Here is a 6,000-nt window from a genome sequence, read left to right on the forward strand (position 1 = left end):
TGCATAGGCTTGGAGAAACTTTGCAAGCTTTACAAATATGTGGATTTTTGTGTATTTTAGGTAATCCGTAGAATAGACGAGGTCTGTATTTAAAATTGGATAAATAGTCAATTTCATGTTTAGTGAGGCCCTTTCCATGTATTTGAAGTAAAGAGAAGTTTTTAAGTGTCTTCTGTGGGTTGTATTGTACTATCCTCTCATAGTAAATATTATTTTCCAAAATGGAGAGTATTAACTTTTTGTAGTACTCTGTGTCCATCACCACTTCTGCACTTCCTTTGTCAGCTTCTTTAATGGTGAGGTTTATATCATTTTTTAACTCAATTGGGTCTTTCCATTCATTTACATTAAGGTTGGATTTAATTCGTTGTTTTTGTAGGGTATTAAAAGGAAAACTGGTAATGTGTTCACAGGCGCAGGAGTGGTTGTGTGGTAAGAAGCTTGTTTCCCAACCACAGGGTTCCGGGTTTAGTCCCACTGCGTGGCACATTGGGCAAGTGTCTTCTACTTTAGCCTTGGGCTGACCAAAGCACTGTGAGTGGATTTGGTAAACGGAAACTGGAAGAAGGCCGTCTTGTGTGTGTGTGTGTGTGTGCGTGTGTGTGTGTGTGTGTATATTTGTGTATCTGTTTGTCCTCCCACCATCGTTTGACAACTGATGTTGGTGTGTTTACGTCCCCATTACTTAGCGGTTCGACAAAAGTGACCTATAGAATAAGTACTAGGCTTACAAAGAATAAGGGTTGGGGTCAATTTGTTCGACTAAAGGCGGTGCTCCGGCATGGCCGCAGTCAAATGACTGAAAGAAATAAAAGAAAAAAATAGTTATGTTGATGCAAACAGGAAAAATAGAACTCAAAATATGAGTATATGTATAGTTTTATTTATATTTAGCAGGAGTAACGCACGAAACTCTCGGACCTTGAGTCACTCTTACTTCTGCTAAAAATTAATGTGTGTGTACGCTCATATATGCATGTGTACATGTGTTGCATGTTTTTTGTACTTTTCCCTGTACTTTTTCTTTCATTCGCTCATCTCAACCGTTAAAAAAAATCTGCTGGTGTTCCTTTTTTTTTCACCTCTCCTTGTCCATTGTCACTTCCTTCTCTCCTTAACAATTTGTTATGCACTAAATGTTACACTACTCGTCTTACTTATTTCATAACTCTTATTTTACTGTTTGAATTATTTGCATTACTTATTTGCCAACGCGAATGTTTCCTTGTATCCTTACTAAGATATTCAGATCCTTTTAACATACCATCATTATTTGTAAAACGTATAAGGTTATTTTTGTTTTGTAGCGAAGGCAACGCCCTTACATAATAGTAGCCAGTAACAGTTTAGAGATAGTTGAAAACTGAATGGATCCTGTTGTTTGCCTTTGTTTACAGTTATTCGCACTTACAAATAGAACCGCAAAATAGTTGAACAGCCACACAACCGCTGCACCCACTCCAACTATCTTTCTCTGTCATTCATTTCTCTCTCCTGCTTTTACTTACCTTTTCTTTCCTCCTCCCCTTCCTTACTTCTATTTTCATCTCCTTCCCTTCCCCCTCATTTCCCTATTATAAATTCTTAATGTTTCTCTTTTTCTTTTCCCAACAGTTTGTTTCATTTTCATTTGGTTTTTTTCTCTTCCTCTTAGCGTTTTCTCTCCTTATTTCCCACTCCTCTCTCGTATACGTTCCTTTACATTTTCCACCTATTTCTCTCTCTTTCTTGTTGCGCCCTACTCAGTTTCTATCTCTCACATGCGTCCCTAATATTCTTCTATCCCTCTCTCTTTATCTATCTCACTTTCCTCTCCGTCGTTTCTTTGTTTACTTCTCTCCTGCCAAAATACCGTTTAGCTTAGGGTAAATACGTCTAATATCCTCTTACTTTTTAAAAGTTTTATTGACATTTGTTGTTTAGTCTCTTGTACCCCACTGATGAATCATACCTAAGCGTTCAAAGGCACTCCAACTATCCGAGAGATATTTGGTTGCTAACTCTGGTAGGTCGAGTAACTGTGAAGATATGTTGTCAGCTCCGTGTTCCAGCCGAGTGTTTGTAACAGCCGCTTTGTTCAACTCCAGGTCAGCCTGATCTAGTACATTTAAGAACAAAAACTTTCCACATTGGATCCATTCAATTTACTGTCAGTGCATTCAACACTTGATATATTGTCAGAAAACGCACATTCCTGTGTGTGTGTGTGTATGAACACACACATGTTGTATTTTTATATATAGTAAATGTATTACACATATATTTTGGTTTCTTGGTTTATGATGGGTTTGCTGTTTATATACCATACATTAGGGCAGCGAGTTGGCAGAATCGTTAGCACACCGGGCAAAATGCTTAGCAGTTATTTCGTCTGTCTTAACTTTCTGAGTTCAAATTCCGCCGATTTCGACTTTGCCTCTCATTCTTCCGGGGTTGATAAAGTACTAGTTGATTACGGTCAAACTAAAGTGTTTGACCCGAGCAAAAAAAAAACATAAAAAATAATAGTACAGTAGGTGTACAACAACATTCACATGCTAAAAGGCAGGACACTTGTGGTTACATAACTGAGGTTGATCACTCCAGTTTTCTTTCTTATGTTACAGAGTAAACATGGCCACTTTGTTGACGTCAGCATGAAAGAAGAACAGAGACCGGTGATCCGATTTTTCTGGTTTGAAGATGTGCCAGGCTGAACTTCATTGCAGGGTTTCAGTGCAATGTGTGAGTGGATCAAGAAATTTAAAATTGGCCAAATGAGCATGAAGCATGAAAAGGGAACAGGACATCCATCAACCTCCACTACTGGCATGAAGATTCAACAAGCTTGGGAGATAGTTCTGACGAACTGACAAGTGAACATCATTGAGGTGGCATGTTCCCTACAAATTAGACCACAAAGTCTGTGTGAGATGGGTGCCAAGAAATCTCATCAAAGCACATAAGTACATCATATGGAGATCTATCAACAGTTACTTGACTACTAAACAACGAAGGCAAAGCATTTTTCGAGAGAATAATCAATCACAAGAGATGAGACTCTAGTCCATCACTTTGAGCCAGAATCCAAAAGGCAGAGTTCGGAGTGGAAACACCTGGAATTTCTTGTTAAAATGAAGAAAGGATGCTAACCATTTTTGAAGACATGAAAGGGCCTCTACTGGAATATTACCTGGAAAAGAGGTCAACAGTCGCCAGTGTAGATGACAATGAAATGCAGGCCAACAAACTAAAACCAGTAATTTGCCAAAGTCTATTGTCAAAACAAGTGTTATTCTTGCACAATAATGCACACCCACAAACGGCTATCAACACTGTTGGAGCCATTGAAAAATTTGGTCTGAACTTGCTGGATCCCCCTGCCTACTGTTCAAATATTGTCTCTCTCAACTATCACCTCTTTGGACTGCTCAAACATCTTTTACGAGGTCATTGATTTGCTACTGATGAAGAAATGCAGAAAGCAGTGCATAAATGGCTGCACAACCAGCTGAAAACCTCTAATGTATTAAGCAAGTTTGTGGGTCACTGGAAGGAAAGCATTGAAAAGCAAGGAGGCTATGTTGAAAGATTATGTAATTGTTCAGCCTCTGCTTTTGTTTTAATAAACTACAGAAACAAGAGTGGATATAATATTTGACTTACCCTCGTATATTTGCATTATATGCATTACATATAGAATATATATGTGTGCGTGTGTGTGTGTATAATCAAATAAAACAGAATCAAGCGAGAATGGTGATGCACTGCGGAGAGTAAAGTGATATTTCCATAGGTGAGAACTGTCTCAAGTTCTAGGATTCATAGAGCTGCCTCTCTCTCTCTATCTGTCACACTCTAATCTTTGATCATTTGAAGCTAGATCCATTCCTCCAATGTCCTCTCTCCCCTCAAAATTCCTTGTCGTGCAAGTTACTTGGTGATCCTATTAGTGCTAGTGCCATGTAAAAAGCATCCAGACCACACTGTGAAGTGGTTGGCATTTGGAAAGCCATCCAGCTGTAAAAACCATGCCAAAACTGACCTTGCCTGTGCTGGTGCCATGTAAAAAGCATTCAGTTCACTCTGTGGGATGGTTGGTGTTAGGAAGGACATCCATCTGTAAAAACCATGCCAAAACAGATACAGAAGCCTGATGTAGTTTTGTACCTGGTCAGCTCCTATCAAACCGCCCAACCCATGCCAGCATGGAAGACAGATGTTAACAGATGATGATGATGATGATAAGTGATTGTATCACAACATTCCCCCTTAATGGGATGCCAGTGTATCACAGGGTCACTTGTTTACAGCTGAGTGGACTGGAGCTTCATGGAATGAAATGTTTTGTTCAAGAACATAGCGCATCACCTGGTCCAGTTTGGGAATTGAAACCAAGATCTTGCAATCGTGAGTGTAACACCCTAGACTCCAAAGTTGCTCACCTTCATGAAATTGCCTTGGGGAATAAAAAAAAAAATCCAGCATTTCAGACAGTCCTTCTTTAGGGTTAAAGTTGGCAGAAGGGAAATAAATGCAAGACCACAAAGTTGTACACCTGTTACAGCGAGTTTCTCAAGAATAGAGTATGTAAAACTCTGTTGTCTTTCTCTTATTTCCCTCCTGTTAATTTTAGCATGAAGAAGAACTGTTCAATTTTCCTACAGCAATATCAGTGTATTCTTTCTGTCAGTTTTATACAAGTACTTATATAAGTATTGGATCATCCCATAAATAATGTGTTTTTTTTTCAATTGCATGAACTAAAATTCGGAGGGGGACAGGATAAACTACCTGCATCAACTTGCTATAAAAGCAAGTAGTAATTTTACCTTGTCATTATTCTTAGTGCAAGTTTTCAAGGGTGCAGTTTGATTTTAACAGTTATTTTTTCAAAGCTATAATGGAAGTAACAAAGGAGAATATTCGGCATATTTTACTTTATGAGTTCAATAAAGGCAACAATGCAACAGAAAGTGCAAGGAATATTAATGCAGTATATGAGGATTGGATATTAAGCAAAAGCCAGTGTCGGTGCTGGTTCCAGAAATTCCAAGCCAGAAACTACAGCCTAGAAGATGAGCCTCGTCCTGGAAGATCTGTAGAGCTCAACGAGGACATCCTGCAAACCTTAGTGGAACAAAACCCCATTGTAACTGTTGAGGAACTAGTAGAGAAGCTTGGATTTGGTCATTCTACCATCATTCAAGTCAGTGCTAGAAGAAAATTACCATCTTTGGTTTCAAGACAAAAGGTATTCTTCCATCAGGATAATGCTCTGCCACATACAGCGAGGATGACATTCCAAAGGCTGGAGCAGTATGAATGGGAAACGGTGCCCCACCAACCACATTTGCCGGACGTTGTCCCATCTGGTTATCATTTATTCTGCTGTCTTCAAAATCATTTGGATGGAAAAAATATGAATCCTGTAGATGAGGTTAGAACAGTACTGGAGGAGTATTTTTCAGCATAGACAAATGAATTTTGGAAGAGGGGCCTTGCATGTCTACTAGATAGATGGAAGATCATTGTAGAAAATGAAGGAGAGTATATTTTAGATTTAGAAATGACATGGTTTATTCTTTTATTTGTTTCAGTCATTTGATTGCAGCCATGCTGGAGCACCGCCTTGAGTTGAACAAATTGACCCCAGGACTTATTCTTTGTAAGCCCAGTACTTATCCTATCGGTCTCTTTTGCCAAACCGCTAAATTATGGGGCTGTAAACACACTAACATATATATATATATGCGTGTGCGCGGGTACATGCATATATAGATATATGTGTGTGCATGCGAGAATATGCGCATATAGACACGTTTTTGCCCTTATAGCTTTTTCACACATTTTTCTGTATTTTGCTTTTAGCCCTGTTTTTTTTTCTTCTTGAGCATGTGCGTATATTGACGTGTGTATGGACCTTTTTTTTGCGTGTGTGTGTATGGGTGCGAGGGTGTTGCGCGCGTGTGTGTGGGTGTGTATGCAGGTATATATATTTTTTTTTTTTTTTTTTTTTTT

At 38.8% G+C, this 6,000-nt stretch overlaps 1 protein-coding gene across 5 annotated transcripts in view; it reads left to right on the forward strand.

The window, feature by feature from the left end:
- The window catches only part of LOC106868682 (1-acyl-sn-glycerol-3-phosphate acyltransferase delta), a 120,616-nt gene that overhangs the window by 16,560 nt on the left and 98,056 nt on the right, over positions 1-6,000 (forward strand). For 2 of the 5 annotated variants that reach the window (XM_052977747.1, XM_052977728.1), the window contains exon 2: positions 5,580-5,647. The exons of the other annotated variants lie outside the window; for them this stretch is intronic. The gene's annotated coding sequence lies outside the window, so the exon portion shown is untranslated. The remainder of the gene's footprint in view (positions 1-5,579; positions 5,648-6,000) is intronic. 5 annotated transcript variants of the gene reach the window in all.

Source organism: Octopus bimaculoides, chromosome 2, assembly GCF_001194135.2.
Source record: "Octopus bimaculoides isolate UCB-OBI-ISO-001 chromosome 2, ASM119413v2, whole genome shotgun sequence".
NCBI classification, from domain to species: Eukaryota; Metazoa; Mollusca; class Cephalopoda; order Octopoda; family Octopodidae; genus Octopus; species Octopus bimaculoides.